This window comes from Folsomia candida, unplaced genomic scaffold, assembly GCF_002217175.1.
Source record: "Folsomia candida strain VU population unplaced genomic scaffold, ASM221717v1 Fcan01_Sc004, whole genome shotgun sequence".
In the NCBI taxonomy this organism is placed as follows: domain Eukaryota; kingdom Metazoa; phylum Arthropoda; class Collembola; order Entomobryomorpha; family Isotomidae; genus Folsomia; species Folsomia candida.
In genome coordinates this window covers 5,605,860-5,630,149 of record NW_019091196.1, presented here as the reverse complement: position 1 = coordinate 5,630,149, position 24,290 = coordinate 5,605,860, and the positions used below count along the sequence as shown (strand labels likewise).

General features: G+C 35.9%; 2 long non-coding RNA genes across 2 annotated transcripts; one reads left to right on the top strand and one right to left on the bottom strand.

The window, feature by feature from the left end:
* Nucleotides 1-43: 43 nt before the first annotated feature.
* On the bottom strand, nucleotides 44-21,393 carry LOC118435443. Its single transcript, XR_004834754.1, has 3 exons — nucleotides 20,969-21,393; nucleotides 20,564-20,886; nucleotides 44-625 (listed from the first exon to the last, which is right to left on the bottom strand). It is a non-coding gene; the product is annotated as an uncharacterized LOC118435443 (long non-coding RNA).
* On the top strand, nucleotides 2,947-4,796 carry LOC110849252. The gene is made up of 2 exons (XR_002547784.2): nucleotides 2,947-4,426; nucleotides 4,502-4,796. It is a non-coding gene; the product is annotated as an uncharacterized LOC110849252 (long non-coding RNA).
* Nucleotides 21,394-24,290: the final 2,897 nt, after the last annotated feature.

Genomic DNA, 24,290 nt, shown 5'->3' with positions numbered 1-24,290 from the left:
AATTTTTACAAACTTTTACAAAATTTTAGTCATATTTCTGAGGAAACTTAGCCCTCAATTTTTTTAAACTTGCTCAGATCTCCTTATTTTGTAAAATTTTTACCAATTTTTACCAAAATTTTTACCGATCTTACCAAGTTACCAATAATTCCCACGTTAATTGGTTCGTTATACATTTTTTACAAAATATTTTGCTCATATGTACCTAGTCGGTTCATAAATACGTTTAACCCTAATAAATACATGGACACGGAGACTTATCCTCTTCTTCTCCTCTCCTGAAGCAAAACTGGCATGATTTTCATTCCCCTGAGTACTTTGAGACTTGGCAGAAAGGAGATATCTCATCTCCTCGCAAAGATTAATGTCCCCTATTTATCTCTCCGAGAGAGCTGGCCAGAACTACACAGATTTCTTACTTGCTCGTCCTGGTGATGATGATGGTTTGGTGCTGGCAGACCTGCTGAAAACGAAGGAGACAAATTGGCCAAGTCTTAATGACTTCCTCTATCAAAACGCCAGGCCAGTTGGAGAGGGAGCAGAAATCCGAGAATCATGCTAATTTTCTAACTTCCATCCATCCCAAAAAGAGAAGATTATTCGAGGTGAGTAAAGTGAAGGAAACCTGCAATTCATACAAGTTAATGGTTATACATACGTTTTAATCCTGCACGGTTTTAACAACGTCTTCTCCTCTCTGGCCAGATTTAAGCTAAGTAAGTAATTACGCCGGCCCATAGTTAGGAATGTAATGGGGATGACGAGAGTTTTGAGTAATGCGCGTCACTAAATTCTACTTTTGATCGGGGAGAATGTAACGATGGATTAATGAATGACGGATGGAATGGAATGGATGGATGTAATTGTGATGGGGGAATTCCCGTAGAAAAAGTCACCCTTAAAGTTTAAGAGAGATTTTTTAAAAAGAGAGAGTGAATTAGGGATCAAATTTCGTAAAATTTTGGAAATGGTTATTATTTAATCTCAAAATTATAGATGAAGCTTCATAACTTAATAAAACCGAAGTTTAGCTTTCGATTCCCAAAATAAAAATCCAACAAAATTTCGAGTTTAACATTTTTTTTGTAAAATTCAAAATTTTGCAAAGGTATGCTGAATTTCTCATTACATTTCCAGAATGATGAAGACAGCATACCTACAAATTTTTGTAATTAGATATAAATTTCACCCCAAAAATTCAAAATCGTCGTCAAACCATGTCAAAAAAAAATCTGTACCAAATCACTTAACCCACCAAATTTAAGCAATCCTAACCTTCACTCACGCGTATTAAGCGTGTCATCAATTTGATAAAAAACTGGGGTCAAAATCCCCCTCGAATTTCTTTCCTTCTCGTCCTTTATGCACCATCCTCTCCCGGCATAAAATATCATTATGCTGGAGGGAATCCCTCCAGCATAATCAAGATCACATACAAAAGTACATCTTTTAACACACCTTTAATGCCATTCGCCTCTCACAAATACAAATCTCTGCACTACTTACTCTTCAAAAAGTCATTCTTCTCCTCTTCACGATCACGTTTTTCCTCAGCAGAAAAACAACCAGCCGAGAAAAATCGTGCACATCGAGAGAGCGACTCACAAACAAATCTCGACTCGTGTACGTATCTACGAACGTAGAACTTTTGCACAGAACGAAACTAAAATAAAATAAAATTGTCCATGGAGGAACAAAGGGTTAAAAATATTGAATTTTCTGTTTCTCTACTACATACACACAGCGTCCGTGCATGGATGGATTGTGCTCACTCACTGAGAGCGAAAGGTATACACGCCTAGCTAGAAGGATGGGATGAATGCCCAGGTAGGGGGGTAAACGGGGAAGATGTGGGAAATTTTCGGGTTTCTGGGAATTTTTAAACGTATGGGGAAAATTGTGCAGGATATAAGTTGGTTCAAAATCATAGTATGGCGGCTTTGGGCACATTGGTAAAAATTTGCTACCGAAAACTACCATGGTCGTATTGGTAAAAAATTGTTACCAAAAAGTACCAATAATTTTTGGGAAGTTCGAAATTCTTATATCTTTCCCATAGTTTATATAATTTATATGCACACAAAATTAGTTGGTAACAAAATCATCACCGCTTAAATATGGTTGCCATACGAGGCTTGGTCACATTGGTAAAAATTTGCTACCGAAAACTACCAATAATGTTTGGAAAATTCAAAATTATTACCGACTTTTCACTTCAATTCAGTTCTACCTGACCAAATTTCTAAAATTTCTGGTCACAAATCTCTTAATTCCCAACCTACCTAAGGCTATACGACACTGCTCTCGGTAACAATTTTGTCACCACCACCACCTTCCCCCCACATCCTTTACACCAGCCCCTTCTCTCTCTATCCATCGTTCGCTCGCAGAGGTGGAGGCAAACCTCAGGCAAAAGTCATTAGATGAATATCACGCATAAAAACATCACTCAACTCACTCCATTACATAATCTGATCCAAATCCAGCGTGCAGTGCGATCCGACATGTCAAATGAAAGGGGAACAAATTATTCTCCACACTTTTATTCACGGGAAGTTGGGAACAAAATTGGAAATTGGGCTTGCATTTTTTTGAACAGAGTTGACAACAATATGACGACACTAGGTAGAAACAATTTTTTTTTTAGATATTTTGTCCGCTCCAAATTAAACTGTGATGGCTGAAACGATTACCGATTCTCCATCCAAAATAATCCATTGTTGGGTTGAACAAGGCACAATTAAGTACGTGCATATTTTCATCCATACACAATTTTTTGTATGTCCATACATTCATAATGTCCAGTCACACATGGGCAAATATTTATGAAGGATGACAAAATTTTTTTAATGGGTAAACAACCAACAATTTCTTTAGAGACGAAACGAGACACGGTAAATAATGTGGGAATAAAAGTGTCACCGGCTGTGCATTAAAGATCGTTACGCGGTGACAGATTTTGTCATTTACGAAAAAATGTGTGGCGTGGCGAGTGTTTCTTAAAATTTAAATTTACTCCCACGCTGACACCATCTGTTTGTTTGTACGGGGAATGATTAATTTGAATTTGGTGGGCAATATTGGTAGGAAAAATCGTTACAGACAGTTGTGTTAGCGGCATGTTTTTTTGTGAAATTAGTCTTAAAAATCGTTACCGACAGTTTCGTTGACATCTAATTGTTTGCGGAATTATTCTTAAAAATCGCGTTATGGACTCGGTACATAAGTTATGTTACCAATTTTGTTACCAAAAAGAGAGCAGATTCACGCAGGTCTTGGTAACATCGAAAGTAAAATCCGGTAAATTCCGTAAACATTTGCAAAATTTTGCAAATATTTCTGAGCAAAATTAGCTCCCAAATTTTTGCAAACTTACTCAAATCAAGGGAGTTTCTTTATTTGGTAAAATTATTTTACCAAATTTACCATTTTTTTTACCAAGTTACCAATTCCTGCCTGAATTGCCTCTCAGTCTTTTTTAGAGTGTCTGTAAAATTCCCTATTGTCAATTTGAGAATAAGTGAGCTAATCAAATCCTAACGCAAATATCAGCCGTCCGCCGTGCACTAAAGAGGTGAATGAATAGTTGATTAAGAACTTATGGAGTAGATTTCGATACGGGACGGGACGCGTTTGGCCATAAATAATCCACGTAATGGACACGGGGACGTTAATATCTTGGATAAACAAAGACCACGACTCTTCTTCGCTTGACCATCACATGTACAAAGCAAGGCAAGGGAACGGACCACCTCAAAAAAACTGGGCAGGCCGACGGACGAACGAGCTATCATATTTAATATGAAACACGATCCCGACTCGTTATGCCACGATTTTTGGGAGTTTCATAATGCGAAGAAAAGTGCTTTTCGTGCGGGATGAAGTGCATGAAATGGGGACATTTAAAGGGAGGGTTTATGTAAGAAAAAAATGCAGATTTTGTGAATTCACCGCTAAAAATATGGGTCATAAGTAAACAAGCAATTCACGCAGTCATTAGGTCCTCTCAAAGCTCTAAAAAAGATCTGATTTTTCTGCTCATCGCTCATTCTGATCATTTCTGCTCGGCTGTGCGCATGCGATTTCGCTCAAAATCAGATTTTCTTGCTCAACAAAAAAATCGAGTTTTGGGTTGATTTTTTCTCTCATAATCCTGCTCATTCTGCTCCACATCAGCACATCAGTTGTTTGTTTACTTCAATTTTTCGTTTAAAAATTAAGTAAAGTTCTCTAAAACATATTCTTTATCATTATGGGTCCCAAGACCCAGGTTAAGCGTACCAGTGTCGAAAAAGTTGCAAATCCCGTAATTTGTTGTAACAAAAGTAGCGTCGTGGAGGTAGGCGGCCGAAAAATATTTCGCTGGACAGCACAAGTAAAAATTGACATGGCATATTATGTCGTCAACAATAACACCTCATTTAAGGTAAGGTAAATGATAATTTGTTATCCACATGTAATTTTGAATAACCAAATCCTTAATCGCAAAAAAATATTTTAGCAGGTGACCAACCGCACTGAATTCCTTCGTCGCCTCCAAGATGCTTTGCCCTTAATTGCGAAGAAAGTCAAATAAAAAATGGATTTGACAGATTTCTTAAAACGTACACAGAGACTAAAGAGAAGTTAAACCAGTCGGGTTTTGGGATTGACCCTGAGAAAGACGAAACTCTGGACAAAAGTGCGGTCATTTCTTTCAATTACATCAAATCTAATGATTTTCAATGCGATAAAATTACGATTCAGCGAAGCCGAAATAAAAATACTGGAACTCAAAATTAAATTGGAAACTATTACATCTAAATTTTAAGCATTTGATTTATACATAAAATTGTTTATTGCTGCTACATAAAATGAATTATTTGAGATAATGCTGTTCGTTAATTCTCCTGCAATATTTTCACAATGCCTGTTGTTGAAACCCATTAAAAGCCATGTTAAAGCCATGCACAATGATAAAATTTCTCATATCTCTTGACGTTCAGTTATTTTCGGAATTGTATGAATTATGAAACTGAATTTAGAACCATTAAAATGATAAACAAATAATTGAACTTCCCACAAATAAAGATCACGATTCTCAAGAATTATGATCGGTAAAAAAAGTGGTACGTTCAAGGTTTGAGCAGAAAAATCTGATTTTTTATTTTTCTGCTCATTGCTCATTTCGCTCATTTTTTGAGCCTTGAGAGGACCTATTGATAACTTTGTATAATTGATAAGATTTGTAAAATAATTTTATAAACTTTTAGAAAATAAAGAGACGGCCTTAACCTTAGTAAGTTTGCAAAATTTTTGGAGTTAATTTTCTTCAGAAATGTGTTTAAAATTTCGCAAACTTGCAGAAATTCTGGATTTTACAATGTCACCAAGGATTGTGTGAATTGCATCAGAGTCACGTTTGATCTAAATTGTTGATTATATTGACAAGTTTTAAGAATTTATTTTTCGGCATTTCTACGATTCATAAAACTCACTTAAAAAACTGTATTTTAGTAAAATTTAGTATTCTCACGGAATACTAAATTGACAACTATTTAGTAAATTGTTTTAGTAAATTGACAATTTCTAAGAGTTTATCTATTTATCTATTCAATTCAATTTAAAAAACTGTATTTTTGTCAAATTTGCGCCTATATTTCACCCTCGATTTATGAACTGGCACCCTGTCCCATTTGGTCATGAATTGCCACCATCTCGTCTCAAATTAAGGGGTGAAATTAGGTGCACGTTCCTCTCTCTAAGATAAATAAAAATATGGACAAGTAGATACTCTAAATCGTGCAGTGTGCAGACACACACACCGTTCAACTCTGCTTCATTAGGAACAAATAAAATCTAAAATGCGATCCTGCTCTGTTCAAAAATGTGACGCGAACAATTACCATTTTCCTCTAATGACATGAACTGAAAGTTAAAAAGGAAGACGAGAAATAAGAAGCCACGAAAATACGGAGGCTAATCTTGAGATTAACAAGGGACGCGTTTTGATGTGTAAATCGTAAATTTTGGTCTGGAAAATTATATCATTTTAAAATGATTGCAAATTTTCGCAGAAAATAAATACAATAAAACCAAAAATGTTCAATTTTCCGAGATGCACACCAAAATTCATCCCTTGAGTTATGCAAGACAAATAGCGTACAAAGCTTTAAATTTGTACGAACAATTTTCAAAAATTTGTACCAAAAATTTTCAAAAATTTGTACCAAAAATTTTCAAAAATTTGTACCAAAAATTTTCAAAAATTTGTACCAAAAATCGCATTTTTGAGTGCCGATTATAAAAAGTTAGAGATTATTTAGTACTAAAATATATTAGACAGGTACCTAAGTCTCTGTTGTCTGTGTACTGAGGATGTACTAATCTTAATATTTAAATCTTCCCAAAATTGCATTTTTTAAAAATCACACCCAAATTTTATATATTTCTTTTAATCTTCAAAAAACCAAGAGCACAATGTTTTAAATTCATTCCTTGTAAGACAAGTAAAGCTTAAGCTTGTGCAAATTATATTTTTAGATTTTTAAAGAAAAATGACATTTTTGAACGCCGATCTAAAAAAAGTTATGAAATCACATAATACAAATAGCACAATAGATCTGATTCATCTCGTCTTCCAAATTCTTCCCTCAAATTTTTCCCAAAAATTTGCAATTTTCTTTCCACAAAATCTACGCAAAATTTCTTTTAACATTCAAAAAATTTCAAGCCTACAATTTTTTTCCCCAAAAAAGTTATCCAGCTTTCTGCTACTATCTCTTTCGTTCTGGGAAGCCGGTCTAAACGCGAAGATCCTGTCGATTGGGGATGGCTTGGTTGGTTGGCTGGTCGGGAAAAATGAGACATTTCATTTCATTCCTCTCTGGCTGTCTCGATTTTTTATATATTTTTAGATTAGTCTCAAGTCAACAATGGAGAGTATAATGGGCCCATTAATTTACACTTTTTGCCATCACGGCATTCCATCTCGGGTCTGGCTGAGATGAAATGAAATGAAAAGCCTTTCGTCTCCGTGGGCTCAAAAAAGCTGACTTCTTTTCATTTCCACCACTCTCTCAGCCAAACTTTGGAGATGACTGATGTGATATATTCGTGGCAATTTCTGCCCCTTTTTACTCACTCACTCAGTCAGTTCTTCTATAGTATGGTTTCCTTTTCCTTGAGCTGGTCTGCTGGCTGGGCACGCAATAGTTAGCTTAAGCTTAGCCAGGGACCGGGCAGAAGGGATGGGAATGAATTTTCGGGGAATTTTTTAAAACACAAATTTTCCCAAATTCGGACATTTTTCTTCAAAAATGGCGAATTTGTATCAACAACTTCGTATTAAATTTGCATCGTCTTTCATAAAAATTTGTTATACCATTGTGACCATTTTGGTAATTTTTTACCAATTTAGCCATGTTTTACTACCAATTTGGCTAGCATTAATGCCACTTCCAAAATGTCTGCATTTATTTCATTGGGAAACTTTAAGTGGGGGATTTAAAGAATTTCGAGAGATTTGGACGTCATTTAGATAAAAAATGAGTCTTTTACAGAATGCTAAACTACTAAAATCAGATATACACGAGACAATTCACGGAGTAGTTTGTAAAATCTGGAAGTGTCGTAAAATAATTTTATAAACTTTTGCAAAATAAGGAAACGCTCTTGATCTGCCTAATTTTAGAAAAACAAATTTTAAGCTAATTTTTCTTAGGAATATTTCAAGAATTTTGTAAAAGCTACAGAATTTACGGATTCTACAATGTTACGAAGGACTGCGTGAATTACATCAGAATTCATCTCGATTAAAAGTTTTGTTCAAATGAAAAATAAATTATATTTCAAATGGGGAAAAGGCAATGCCCTCTCAAAAACATAGCATGCTTTATGCAGGGTCCTAACGAAGGAAATGAAAGACGGAGAGAAGCATCCTCCTCCCCGTGAAGCGAACCATTCAATACTAATAATATTTATAGGGAACAAAAGGACCGGCCTTTATGTAACGAGGGATATAATTTAGGTCGCCTTCCTTATATCGGCTCAAAAAGTGAGTGAGTGATTTCTGGGGTGGGTGGATTGGAAAAGATGGACAGAAATATATCGGGTTTAAAAAACGTATTTCTTATTTCTAACCCGATTTTCCAAACAGATTTTGATACCCGTGGAAAGAAATATCACATTCGTAATATTTTGTGGTAAAGTATTTGGTCAAATTTTTTACCAAATATTTTTAAGCAATTTTACCATATTGCGTAACAAATTTGCAAAATTATTTGATAAATATCTTGTTGGAATGTAAAATGTTACCAATTTGGTCGTACACATTTTGTTAAACATTTTGTGCTACCAATTTTTTTACCAATTTGGTCATACATACTTGATTAGAAATTTGGTGCTACCAATTTTTACCAATTTGGTCGTAACCTCACACTTTTGTACCAACTCCAAAATCCTCATCGATCTTCCCCCCAATCAATTAAACCCAAACACTACCCTCTCCTCCCCGCATTATTTCTGTCTCCTTCCACACAAAGCACATTATATAAAGTAAAACGCTCCCGTAAAACACGTCCATTACACAATGAAAATTCATAATGTCAAGTATGCAAGTAGCAAAATTTGGTAGTCAGTTCTCAGTTATTATACTTACACCTCAAATCTTTTGACATCATGACAGCTCCTTTACCGCAACGTGGCCCGAATTAATGAAGTGTCCAGTCTCTGTCATGTCAATGTATCGATTAATCAAGCCTTATCACGTCCCGTCCCACAATGAGAGTCACCTCATTAAGACGAGTGATGTGAAGTGAAGTGACGATGATGATTGCATGATTATGACGATGACATGACGATGACGACGTCGGGAACGTTAAAAGCTTTTTCTTTTACCTTGATGATGATGATGATGATGATTTTGACGATAACGCGAAAAGTTCCCGGTAAATAATTATGGAAAGTACCAGCCCCGGTAAATAATTTGGTAATGATGAAAAGTACCCGCTTTTTAATTACCTACCTACCCGGACCCGAATTTGGCGAACAATGACTTTTGCCAAATTTAATTCATAAGTTAGTTATGAATTAAATGAGACGTGTATTTAGTTCCGTATTGATTTGTTTTGTTGTTGTGCAACCTGCTTTGGTTACACAATTATGCAATTTTTTAAAAAGAAATGTTGGCAACAAATATGCATTTGTCAGTTGTGTTATGTGTGAATGTATGAATGTAAGAGAGGGATTGTTCTGGTGTAATAATAACTCGTCACATTCTTGTAGGTAGGTATGCACAGTTAAAAATTTTGGAACGGATTTTTACTGAAAGTAAGTATGTACCAGACCAGACTAGTGGTGGTTTGGTAGTATTTTACCGTGAGTGAGATGGTAATTTTTTTAGAAAAAGGTGCTGGTGGTTATCAAATTTGAAACGGTTTTTACCAATTTGTCAATTTTAAAAACACTTCAAAAAGCTAGCTGGCCACATTTTTTACAAGTAAGATTTTACCGTGAACGGTACCAAATTTGTAATGGTTTTTGCCAATTTTTTTAACCAGGCTTTAAAAAAATGCTACATTTTTACCAAATTGGCCACATTTTTTACAAATGTTTTCCCCACATTCTTAAAAGTGCTTTCACATTTTGTTACCAGATTGAACACATTCTTTTTGCCAGTTTGGCACACCTTTTTTTTACCAATTTTTACCAAATTGGTCACATTTTTTTACCAATTCGCCTCCCCCATTTCTAAGCGTGCTTTCACCATCTGTGTACCACCTCCAGGTAGCGCAAAACTTGGACGAAAACCATTTTAATTTCCTGTCCCAGCAGGACAACTCTAACTCCCATCTCTCCTCACACTTCCACCACCACCACCACCACCACGACTTCCATGATCATGCTGATGATACCAATAAGTAATAACTGTTCAGGAAATGAGTCCGGGTAGTAGTTGCTTCGCTTGTTTTGCTGAATCCCGTCCCGTCCCGTCGTCGTCGTCTTAAAATCTTCGCCCATACTTACTTAAAATCTGCCCCAATCCAGCCCCAAGAAGAAGATGATCACGACGAGGACGGCGACGGGGGTTCGGTCGGCCGGGTAATGGAAATTCAGTGAAAAGAAGAAAGTAACCAGACCAGAACGGGTAGGAGGACGGGGCGGACGACGAAAACGACCAAATATGTGCACGAGGGAATGAATCGCTTTCTTCCCGAATAGATAAAATCGATTTCAAAACGGATGTCGGTTCAGGTGGAGTTTATGTAGTTTTATGTATGCACAAATCCACTTTGTCCTCTCTCGCTCGTTCACTCGCTCGCTTAATGGGGATGGCTTAACACGGGAGTAGAAGAAGAAAGATACATGAAAGCAGTATTATCCACTCGAGGAGGGCGCACTTAAAATTGTGGGGAGAGGAAATGTTTGGGGAAAATTGGTAGCCAAATTGGTAATTGGTCAAATTGGTGGCCAAATTGGTAAAAATTTGGTAACAGTGGTCAAATTGGAAAGTTTATAAATTTGTTAACAGTAGTCAAATTGGAAATGTATAAGCTTGGTCATATTTGTAACATTGGTAACTTTGGTCAAATTGGTAATATTTGTAATATTCGTAACTTTAGTCAAATTGGTAATATTTGTAATATTGGTAACTTTTATCAAATTTTTAACATTTGTAAGCCTGTTAATAAAACAACCAAATTTCTGACAAAATTCAACCCTCCATTTCTTACCAAGTATTACCAATTACCAAAAATACCGGTAACCAACATCCCCACTCCAAATTTTTTTAGCGTGCCACCTTCCTCTCAAGGTGTATTACGTGTTAGCATGTGACTCTACGCAAGTGTATAACAACCTCCAAATCCATACATTTCAGTTAGTCGTCGTCGTCCTCGTCGTTGTCGTTGCCCTCTCCTCGTCTTGCGGTTGGTTTTGGTAGTTCGGGGTTGTTAGATGAGCAAAGTAAAGTAAAGTGCTTGTTGGATCAATGGAATGGAATGTCGGGTGAGGAGAAATCCGATCCGGGCATGAAGTGAAAGTCGTCCTCGTCGCCGTCTCACCAAAACCAAACCACAAAATCCTCTCCCTTTTCCTTAAGTGAAGGTGTAAATTGAGCAGATTTAGGGTCTCAAAACCCAACCAATTCACTTGATTGCTTGCCGTCTCGAGGAGAAAATAATGCGATGTTTGATTTGCGGATCTCTAGTCTCTCTTACTAATGGACTCCTTTGTTCTCGACGTGTCACCTCAAATCCAGACCCCGACAGACGCACATCAATCCCTCTTTCAACCCGAGATACCGCCTACTCGTTAAACTATAACTTTATTTATTCTCTTTCACGATACAGAACAGAGGGAGGAATTGTGGAACAAAAGGAGGGGATGTTTTGGATAGCAGGGTAAATAATTTGTTACCGGGGTGGTAACAATAATTAGGAACAAAATTCAATTTATAATGACGTATTTTTGGGGGATAATTAAATTAATGATTTAGAAATTTTGATAATTGTCAAATCTCAGGGTAAACTGCGGAATTCAAATTTGTTACCGACTGGTAAATAGTACGGTAACAAAATTAAGATCGACATTTGGTGACAATAATTGGAAATGAAATTCAAGTTTGTTCCTGAATTCCAGCTCAGAATAGCAAAAATTTGACTTCTAGGAACACTTATTTCAGAAATTTGTACCTTAATGACTTTGAAATTGGTAAATCTTGTCAACCGCGAAATTCAAATTTGTTACCAAATCTACTTTAATTGTATAATTGTACTTAATTGTATTTATCTTGCATATAAAACCTTAGTAATTACGTATTGTCATCAAATCTCTACTACTTACTACCGGTAATTTGGTCACAATTTTGTTACCAAACCGCTCTAAAAACCAACCACCACAGGACCTTAACTCTCTCTCTTTCTGTTTCATGTTTTGTCGCAGTCCTGCAAATTACGACGTCCTCAAATTTTCGCAAATGAAATCGTTCTCGTAAATTCGCGTAATTATTGTGAAATTACTTTTCCTAGATTTTACTCCTTTTTAATGCCGTTTAATACCAAGAAGACTGCCAACTCTTTGGGCAGGAAAATTTGTACAATTCTCACGACGAGGAGTACACGAACGATACATACGTAACAGACCCGAGGCAATAAAAGACAATAATTCCTCCGACTAAATTCTTTCCGTAAAGTGAAACCCATAATTTGCACTCGTCGTAAAAATAAATGCAGTCACTTATGTGCATGATGGCATAAGATACATAAAACTCGAGTCTGAAACGGGGAGGACGATGACAAAGGCGCAGGAAAAAGAAATTGATAACGTAACGTAACATTTCAAATTCTACGCGCAGAATGTTTTGTGAGAGGGGAAACAGAAATCAAATTAATGTTTATGTACTACAAAATGTTATGTTTCCAAATTTTATTTTTCAACTATTTTGAATTCATGTAGAATTGAGTGAAAAAATTTGTAAATTTTGAACAATTTTGAATCCAACAAAATATTGTAGTGATTTTTTTGTTTGGATTGTTAATAACAAGACCCATGAAGTATACGTTGTATTGTATGATATTTTTAAACTGTGTAAAAAAAACTTGGGTAAAAATGAGGTTGTTTACTTTTATGAAATTTTATGACTGAAATATTTCTATTTTTTTAATTTAGAATCGATTTGGAAATTTTTGTAGTTTTGTAAATGTTGGAAAATTTAGAATCCGAAAACAATAAATCATGGTAGAAGTCTAAACGTAGAAACTTAGAAGGTTTACATCAGGACACAGGAAAGGTTGTAAAGTTTTGAGAATCTGTGTACGTTTTGAGAAGCAGTTTTGCAGTACTACTTAGTACCCGACTTTCCTTCGTAACTTGTTCAAATCAAAGACGTATTTTTATCTTGTAGCGGTTTGTAAAATTACTCAACAAAATGAACGGATTTTACAAAGTTACCAAGGACTCCGTCAATTGCCTCAATAAAAATAATTCCTTTTCCTCAACAAAAGATGGGAAAAAAAACACACCTGTCTCCATTACGATAAATGTCACCCAGCAGAATTTGAGCCAGAATGGAATGGAATGGACCTCAAATTAGCAGTGAGACGGGCAATTACATACGTCGGGGAAATAATGCGGGCTTAATATTAATCTCTGTAACTGAGTGACTCTTGAATGCGGGGGTAATTAAATGGCGTCATTTGCAGGAGACGAGGCTACACGCTAAATAATGTGGTCATAAAATCTTTACCGCTGGTGGTAAAAAAAGTCGGAGAAATTCGAAATCATAAAAGCTTTTGGGAATTTCTCTGGTCACAAATTTTTTGAATTTCATACTTTAAACTTAAAGTATGAAGATGTAATGCAAAAAGGCCACACGCTGAATAATCCGGTAACAAAATCATCACCGTCGTAGTAGTAAAAAAAAAGTCTCCCAAATTCTGCCGAAAATTTAGCAACTTATCTTTTTACTCTTTTCGCTACCAAAATTCGGTGACAACGACATAATATTCCCCGTGCAGCTCGCGGAGAAGGGTGACTTTTCCCGTTCGGGTGCTATGTATTTCCACCGAAAATCCGGGACTTTTGGTGAAAGAAGGGTGATGATCTGGTGGTTCGTGGCAGAGCGCATGTTTTGGAGGGTCGATAGCTACGATGCGCCATTTTGTAACGAGAAAGAGAGAGATGTGCACCCAACCGTCCAAATCCAAACCTTTTTAACAACCCTCCCTCCTCTCTTGCTAAATGTGCCGTGATAAGAATCCCGTTCAGGGGAAATGTTAAATCTCGCCGTGGTAAACAAACTTGAAATAATGCGTGTGATCACGGAAGGATAATAGTTGCGAATTTTTTTTCGCGATTATTGTTTCAGCTGAGAGTTTTTAAAGGAAAATTTGTCCTGATTTGGGCAGAATTGGTTGCATGTATTTTTAGTGATTTTTGAAGTAATGGGTGTGCTCATGTCGAAAAATATAAATCTTCAAAATTTTTGTTTCAAAGATTTCCTAAATTTTAAAAATAAATTCGTAACTACAAAAGAGTCTTTGCATACGACGCACCTAATATGATTTTCCAGTTTATTTAGACCGTAACAAATTTTCAATGTGACATGTAAACCATACATAATATTTACAAGTCAATAAAATCTTGTTATGAAATAGATATATCCTGACAATTGTTAAGTTTTTAAAAAATTTTTATACCATTTCCACCCCAAAAAACTTAAAATAGGGTAAACAAAGCAAACAATTATGGATACAAATAGAATCGATCTAATAATAACTTCGGGTTGGCTTCAACACAAAATTTTAAATATGACGTGTAAATACAACTAACTTTGTAAATTAATAAATTTGAGACACAATTTTTGTCACCAAAGTTTTATTTTTAGAATTATGTATGTTAAGAAAGCGGTCAAATTTTAAATACGATATGTACAAAAAAATCTAATAAATTTTTCAAAGAATTTTTACCCTCAAAATTCTTTAAAAAATTTTTATAATAATTTGGCTAAAAAACTTGAAACCAAGTATAAAAATCGCCAACTTTCCCTATAATTTTCCGGTAATGTCAAGACACCTAGTTTTAATATTTTTGGTCGATTCATTTAAAAAATTTTATTACGACGTGTAATCATGCAAACATATTTAGAATTCAATAAAGTTTGGAGGAAAAATCTATCCTACGAATTTCAAAAACATCTATCCGACTTATTTAATCACAAAGTTATATAACAGCTTTCAAAAACTTAGTTTCAACTTCGATTAATCAAGAAACTTTAAAGATGCGATGCAAAAAACATTCAAAATTCACAAAATTTGTAAAAAATTTCTCATAACCCATGCAAAATAATTCGATAAAATTTGGGAACAAAAGTTATCCTAAGAATTTTCAAAAACATTCTATCCAACTTATTTTATCACAAAGTTATACATATAATAGTTTTACAAAAACTCAGTTTCAAGTTTCACTTTGCAAAAACATTCATAAAATTTTTGAAATTTTTGTCTCAACTTTACCCCTTCGAAAACCTGACCCAGGTTGACATGAAGCCCCCATTGCATATTTCACCCTTATGCAAAGCGCCTCTCTCCAGCTCTACATGCTTAATCCCATCGTCCCGGAGGCAGATTTCTAGTGAAGATAGGACTTTTTGAGAGTCGACCGTCCTCTTGAGACAGGCTTGGAGGAGATGAGACATGACTAAACGAGACCTCGGCAAAGACAGCGAGCCAGCTTTAGAAATATGTATTCTTTGTTTTTGCCAAGGTACAAAAAATGCGAGAATCGTATACTCAAAGTAATTTCTCATGGAACCATTCTCATGGCAAAATCACTGCCAAATGCATCTCCGCCACGACTACTACCTTCTTCGCAGAAGACCTGAGGAGACCGAGGGCCGTGCGGGAAGGGTGGCATAAAATTTCACATTAGATATCGAAGTGAAAATTAGACAAGTTCACGGAAAGATTACGAAAGAAATGTGTAATTTGAAAAGATTATATCAAATGTATGAAATTTCTGCGGCAACATTAACATTTATCAACAAATTTATCCATATTTAAGACATTAATCTTTTGAATCTAATTTACAAACCTATATTTTAAAACTATAATTTACTTGCAACGGCGTGAATACTCGTCAAATTTAAAATTCCTGAAAGCTATGCTTCTCTAAAATTAGTAAATCTTCCAAATTTCCACAATTTTACATCCAACACGATGAAAACTTAAGGTACCCTAAATAAGGTTTCAGGTTGAAAATTTACAAAATTTCCATATCAAAACTTTACTCCCATTCTTATCTCAAAATGTCTCCCAATTTTCAAAATCTACAAAAGTTTCCACAATTTTAGCGAGATTAATAAGGAAAATCTATCAGATCAGAATTTCCATCACAATTTTGTTCCCAAAATTATTCCCCAATTTTAAAAAAACCTCCCCACATCCATTCTGCTCATCCCCCCCAAAAGAAGTGCTCTCTCTCTCTCTCTCTTTACACAGGGTAAAAAATTGCATCCTTTTAGTCGACGCTTTTAGTAGCGAGTGAGTGAGTGACTGAGTTCCATTTAGGATGGAAATCCAGAGCCAAGCCAGCCAATCTTCTCTCCAACTCGTTGAGTGGAATGGGATGGAAACGAGACGAATTGTGTAGTTCACTGACTGCCACGACTTTGCCTTTGCGAGAATGGACAGGTGACATGACATGACATCATCTCATCTTTCTGGCCAAATAAATGCGAAAATCCGCCAGGAAAAGAAAGACCCGTGTTAACATTTTATGGCTGCGATTACGAATGTATACACCAAAAATCCTGCTCCTTTTTACTACGGATATTTGAATATTATTACGTTTCTGGGAAAAGAAAAGATCGGATTTTTTCCCTTCTTTTCGTAGACGTATTCATGTCATGTCTACCTGAATTATTTGCACAGTTATGTAATAGCTTTTTCTTTCTTGGGTGGAGATGGAGCAGTTCGAGGAATATTCTTCAGTTAGTTCGACTTTCTTTTTTTGAGGGGTGGAAAGAAATATGAATTTTTTTAAGATAATTCGCAATTTTTTTTACTTCTATGAATTGTGATATTTCGAATGCGTAGGATTTGAAATAGGTTATTCCGTTGCTTCGAATTTCTTTTCGAGGGGGTAGAAATATGGATTTTTTTATTCAATTCGTATTTTTTTTTATTTCCAGGAATTGTAATATTTCGAATTCGTAAGAATTTCAAATTACAGAAAAAATGGTTTATCGTACAAATTTTGTGTAATCAAATTGCAACTTTGGGACTAGGAATCTGATTTACTAATCCAGAATTTATCTTTAATACCATTAATTTTTAATGTCGTTTAACTAACACTAAAAAATTATGAAATTTCCGAAAAAAATACATAAAATATAGTTTTGTTTAATACATATACCGTGAAATTCGCTAAATTATAAATCGAAATTTTTAAATTTCCATAAATTTTCAAACAATGTCGATTTGCAACAATATGTATTTAAACTTCGTAAGATTTTTAAATCCAGGGAAGAAATGGTTAAACGAAGGGTAAAAATATAATGTAAAACGTATATATATGTAGTCATAGTATATATAATGTAGTAGAATAAAATGGGCAAACGCAGATTTGCGTAATCAAATTGTGACATGATAAGGAACGCAGCTACTGATCTGATTAATTAGTCTTTAACACAAGTCATTTTTTAATGTCGTTTAAGCACCACTAAAGATTGTAAACTTTCAAAAAATAACTTTTCCAAACTATTTTTTTAAAAATACTTCATGAAATTGAAATTCACTAAATTGTAAATTACTATGTATCAGTTTTCAATTCAAATGCTATCGATTTGCGAAAGTGTTTAAAATTTACACATACAGTTTTCAAATTGAGTATCTGTAAAACTAATTTTTCTTGGAAATATTTGAAAATTTGTGGAAATGAAAATTACTTGAAAATTGAGTATTGTAAAAGTTTACGGATTTACAAAGTTACCAAGGACTGCGTGAATTCCACCGACTTGTAAAGTTTTCATAAAAAACACGATTTCAGTTTCATTAAAAAATAAATAAAAATTTCTCCCCATTTTTGAAATCATGTATTTCCTCTTCCCATTTCATTACGAAACATTTCGTAAAAAAACGATCTTATTTCATTCAAAAAACAAAATTTTCGTAAAAATTTTGTAAAAATTACCTAACAATCTCCCATTTTTTGAAACCCTGTAACCCTGTTTTCTCTCCCCATTTCATTACGAAACATACAGAAACAAAGGTGTTCTAAGATTGAGAGACGTGTACATAACGCTGCGATTTTTTCCACCTGCTCGTCTCCCACCGAACGAGACGGACGAGGAAAAGAAAAGTAAAGAAACTTGTGAATAAGCGAATTTTGCTCCCTTTTTCTCACCATCCAATCCTCGCCCTGTCTCCCCGTTTTCTCCTAAAGAACGACTCGAGTGAGTGAGGTGCGAGTGCAATGAAATGAAATGAAATGTTTGCAGCAATTTCATATCCTTCCCATTTCCATCTCATTTTCGTTATGAATGTCTCATACTCAAAAACACGGATGTAACTCGCTCACTAAATAATGCGGGCAGGAAAATTGTCACGGAGTTGGTAACAATTTTGATTACCGAGCCGGTAATTATGCTATAAATTTAAATTTTCTCCAAAGTGAAATTTCTAGGAAGAGATTCGAATTTGATTTTTTTCATAATTTTTGTAAAGTTTACGAAATTTACTGGGTTACAAACATTCGTGTGAGTTTTACGTGGTAAGAAAATTATTACCAATTATTTTACTACCGGCCTGGTAAAGGTTTTATATTTGAAAGAAGACAACAATTGTATAAGAAACTCAAATGCAAGACATTCCACTGGAATAAATTGATTCCAGTTTGATACAAAATTTGAATTTCGTGCCAAATTATTGTTACCACCACGGTAATAGTTGGTAGTCGGCAATTATAATACTGCATCCCTATGCTCCTTAATAATATGCAAATCATTTACAGTATGCATATGGTATTAAAGAAATTGAGTCAATTGCGGTAGCAAATTTGAATTTCCTGCCAAATAATTTTTTACCAAAGTTACCACCCCGTAATAATTTTGTTATCGCATTATTTAGCGTGGCATGTAATATACGGACCGACACGTGTAGTGTGATGTTCAATGGACTGACAGAATGATAAAAGATCCGTCTCATTTAATTTGAAGTGCGAGTTGAAGTTTCGGGTGAAAAGCTCAATCTCGTTGATTCATTAAATTTGCAAGAATCTACTCCCTCGAGGGAAGGAGATTCAATTCAATTAATTTTTTATCCCATTTATTCTCCTCACCTTGGCCACTTTTTTTGAAAAATTATTCCACTTTTTACAATTTATAATTGTTAAAATGAGGCGACGATGGTGAATTTATTTTATTCATTATTTGCAATAATATAATTAACAGATTACGTAGACCCCATCTCCAATTTACCATTGACAAATTTCATAAAATCAATAATTTTTTCATAAAAATTTACCACATTTAAAAAATTACAATTCGTATCAAATTTTCGAAATAATGAAAAAAAAACTGCAAAAAACGTACATCTTAAAGAAATCCAATATGAATTACACAGGAATATTAATGGCTGTGAATATTACATAAAATAAAACTCGTTTTTAAAATTTTTAATAAAATCTTGTACAATAATTACTACTTTTATCATAAAATCACACATTTTCCCGTATAAACACACTCCCTTTAAACAACAATTCGTATCAAATTTGATCAAAGTTTTGATAAAAAAACACTCCCAAAAAACGTTTCCTTGTGCGACTCTTTTTTAACCTTTTTCATGCATCATATGAACTATCATAAAATCACACATTTTTTCGGAAAAATTCACTCCCCTCAAGTACAAAAATTCGTACAAAATTTGATCAAAATTTTGAACATAAATACACTCCCAAAAACACTTTCTCTCCTTGCACAAATCCACCATCTTTTTCATGCATCACACACCACATGGATTTTTCCACAAAACATGCACGCAACTATGTCCATACATATTTTAATGGATGGCATTACGTAACATTACACAAGATCGCGTGACGACACGACATCCTAAAAAAGGCGGAGCTCCCAAAAAGATGGACAAGTGTCTATAAAGTGGAATCCGGTTTAAGATGACGAAATCTAATCTATCCATCAACCCACGGATAAGAAAATCCACCTTAAACCTCAATCCTCGCCCAATCCTAGGAAAGGAGAGTGAAAGTGGGAAAAATATAAGTGGTTCGGTTGGTGGGTGAGGTGAGGTGATTACACTATCACAATTACCAATAAGCTTTTAACACGCGGTGCATAACTGGTTTTTCCACTAAACCTGTTGATTAAGACCACACCAATCGTGTAGAATCACGCATATATGTAGACGGCTCAATGTTAAGTTATTATGGATGGATGCACTCTAAATAATTCGGTGATTCGGTAGCAGTTTTGATAAAAAAGAGATTGAATTACGCTCTTATTTTGTAAAGATGACTTGATTTAAAAAATGGGTAATTAGTTCTTCACATCACCTAGAATTAATTGTTGCTAAAAATATAGGGTACAAATTTGCCAAAATTTTGCTAAAATATACAATACAAATCTGCCAAAATTTTGCTAAAATATACAATACAAATCTGCCAAATTTTTGCCAAACTCATAACCCCAACAAATAATATACAAACAAATTACTACTTTCCAAGTCAATAACAACCTAAATTAATCAAATTTCATCTTAACCTATACTTTCACTTAAAAAAATATGACACTTTTCTTCCCCCCACAAAAAATCCGTCACAATTTCTCCATCATCCCACCCATCTGTCCTTGTATACATATGCAACACTAATATGTAACACCGACCCCATAAAAGATACCTATCTCACTACATACATTTATGCATAATTTATCAGGACATACTCACATAACCAGGCTACCTACCTACATCCCATCCCAACCTTTCAACATATTCATGCCCTTCATTTCTCCGTTAAAAACGCCTCACTCACTTCCTCACTTATTTATGCATATCAAAAAAAATTCACTTACCGAAGCAGATAAGACGTCGCCTTTCTTCTCTTCTTCGTCCAGCTGGTCCCGGCTTCCTTATCGCCTTATCCATCCTTCGTCCATACGTCCATATCCCAGACGAGCAGGTGTTGCTATGTTGTAATGTACGTACCACTCTCTCTCCTCTCCCCGTTGAAATGAGCCGGCTGCCTCCTTTCACTCCCGCTTTCACCCGACGCATCGATCCGTTTCCTCATCTCGGACGCGAAACACGTACATTTCCCTTCCCAGCCCCACAATCCAATCTCAGCTCGGCCAGCAAGCAAGGAATGAGTCATTCCTCGTCCTCGTACTTTCTCCACCTGAGCAAAAAGTGGGATTAATAAATAATTAACTCCACAAACAAACGCACCTTCACCCAGTTTAAATAAGTTAACGACTTACTCTTAAATAATGGCAGGCAGGCAGGCGTTTCGTACCGTCGAGGAGAAGTTGGAGAGAGATCTGCTCGACGTCTCTTTCTCTCTCTGCACCAGACCAGACGAGACGAGGTTCGGATGGGAAAAGACGTCAGGGGAGCCGCTCCTCTGACGTCAAGCTCCGAATTCGGGTTCTCGGAAGTTCGGAGGGGGAGGTCGGCAGGGCAGGGAAGGGAAGGTCCAGGCAGATCGGGCCACTTTCTCTGAAGGGAGAAGAGAAAGAGGGGAGAGGAATTGAAATTGATGGATGGCCTGTAAAGGAAAATAACACAAAAATCACTTTCACTCTCACCACACGGAGAGAAGTGGGGGATTCGCATCTGCTGGATGGAAGTATACAGTGGCTGGATGGATGAGGAGGGAGGAGGGGGGCTGTGCGGGAGGTATGTTTGACGGTCAGGGTGGTGGTTCATATGTAAATAGGTGAGGAATTTTGGGAAATTTTGAGGAAATTTTGACAAATTTTGGACCCGTTCGGCCCGATCTTATCTGTACTTTGGAAGGAATAGGGTAAAATTTTGAGGAAATTTTGCAAAAATCTGGACACATTCGGCTCGGTTTTGTCTGTACTTTGGCAGGAATAGGGTAAATTTTTTGGGAAATTTTGACAAAATTTTGACGCGTTCGACTCGTTCTTATGACGAATGGGGTAAAAGTTTGAGGAAATCTTTTACCCAAATTTGGCCACATTTTTTCTGCAGTGACCCTAATTCTGGTGGTGGTGAGATCGGATTGAGTGAGCTTCTCACACTTGTAAAGTATGTACAAGATCCGATTGTGTTTCTCGTGATGGAATGGAACAAAGGATTTGAGTTTAGAGAGAGAGAAGGACGCTTAGTTAGCTGGGATGTCAGGATGGAGAGAGAGAGAGATGAGTTGAGATGATCTGGAGGACACTGCGGGAAGGATGGGGTCGATTTGGATAGAATTTTTGACCTATGACCCCACCATGTTAAAATTTATGACATGGTGAAGGACATGATACCTTGACCCCTGACCTCAGGTCACATTATTTACGCACTGCCCCTCCCTTCAGATGCATACAGCTCGTTGGTTTATCTCGATCCATGTAAAATCGCCTTTGCACTGCCAAAACAGTACCAAATTTTGTTACCGACGACTTGGTAACAAAAATTTGACTGATACATATGTATGAAACCTATGCATTTTTAAAATTGCCGCCCCTATTATACTTTTTTATTATAAAAAACTGGATCTACATTTATGAAATTGAACCCCTTTACCCCCCATTAAAATCGTCTTTACACTTTAAAACAATACCAAATTTTGTTACCGATCCCTCAGTAATAAAAATTCTTCTACATTTTTGAAGTGCCGCTATTATACTTTAAAATGCCTACATTTTTGAAATTGAATCCAATCCAATATTTTTTATGGGCGATATAATACATAATAATTTTTGCAAATTGTCCATCCAATTTTAAAATAATATCTTTCTCGCACATCACAAAGAACTCAATTTTGAAATTCAAATCTCTCAGGTTCTCTCTCTATCCGGATAATGGGAAAAGTTTCCCGGAAACTTGAAACAACTTGGTCTCTCACACATACACACACACACTTATTCTTTCTTTTACACATCCAATTCCGTTGCAGGAGGATGAGGAAGACGAACTTTGGGAATAAAACGAGACTGAATTTCACCGTATAAACTTTCCATTAAAAAGGAAGGACCACGAGCAGGACGACGAATATGCAGATGAGGTGCGAAGTAGACAAAAGGGCTGGATTCGCTATGGCTGGGCGAGGAAAATGAGAACATTCCACCCCAACAACAATGCGGTTTATGGGCCGGTTTTGCTTTTTTAAGTCGTGCTCATGCTTTTTAATCCGATTCTCTTTTACTAAACCCAAGCAGAGCCTTGTGAAGTGAAACACAGAGCTGGTAGTCGGAGGAGAGGAGAACGTAATGAAACCCGGGGCTTAAAAGTTGCACAAACAGAGAGAGAGAGAGAGTTTGAGGCCACACTAAATAATGTGAGGGGAGAAATTTGGGACAAATCTTGTTACAAAAATATGTACAAAAAATGTCAACTGATTCCAGTGTGCATTCAATTTAAATTTATGGCAGGTATGTATGTAATTACTGGTAAAACCATTGAAAAGTGCGGATCATACTTACAACGGAGGCCTCCCAGCGTATGCTGCCCGATTTTGAGCAAATTAGTGTCAATCGATCACAAATTTAATTAGTGTGAAATTTGCGAAAGATACTATCTTCGAATGGGCAAATTTGGCAGGGATATTTGCATCTAAATAGGAGAAAATGCGGCGTAAACTTGACAAATTTTACACTTTCCATGCAAATTTACTGCGCATTTTCTCTTCTTTAGATGCAAATATCTCTTCCAAATCTGCGGGTTGGGAGATCGCGTTTTCTGTAAATCTCATACTAATCAAATTTGTGATTGAATGGCCCTAGTTTCCTCAAAATAGGACAGCATACGCTGGAAGACCTCCATTATCATTAACTTATGTATGTACTTTACATTCATTTGCAAATTAAAAAATTTCGCAAATCTCGAAACCATTATAAAGTCACACTCACAAGTTTATCGCTCTCCGCTAAAGAAATTGAATTCCAAGAACCTACATAAATCCACTTATTATTACCACCACCTCGGTAATACATAATTCTATTCCCACATTATTAACAGTGCACCCACCTCCATCCTTTCACATACGTTGCTTGTACTTCCTTTGTCCTGGAGATCGAGGAAAGGATCGATGCTTACATAATGCCATCCGACTGACAAGTCCTACTCATTAATCATCCTCACTGCCAACAAAAGGAATTCCCTTTCTATTTTCTATACCGTCGTCGTTTTCCTCGCCGTAATCGCCTCCCTCAGCAGAACAACCAGCCACCAAACTAAACCCAAGTCTCCTCGTGGTCTCAAAAACTGTCCGATTTTGCGACAAAGTTAACATTTCTCGTCATCCTGTAATCCCGTACTTGGCTAAATTTGAATTTATCTCAAATTCTGGATTTCTCAGTCGGAATCTCATCTGCATTTGGTTGGTGTCACTGTCAGTACAGGTTTAATTCGAAATCAGTCAGTCCGTTCTCTCTGTGTAAATGGATAAGTTACACGGACGAACATGGTCATTTTAGGCTTATCTGAAACCGTTAACGGGGAGGATGTGATTTTATAAATGGATAAGTTACACGTATACGTACACAGTCGTTTTAGGCTTATCTTAAACCGTTAACAAAGGGGATTTTGGAAAGGTGTGTAGTAGTTTTCATTTTCGGAGAGATTTTG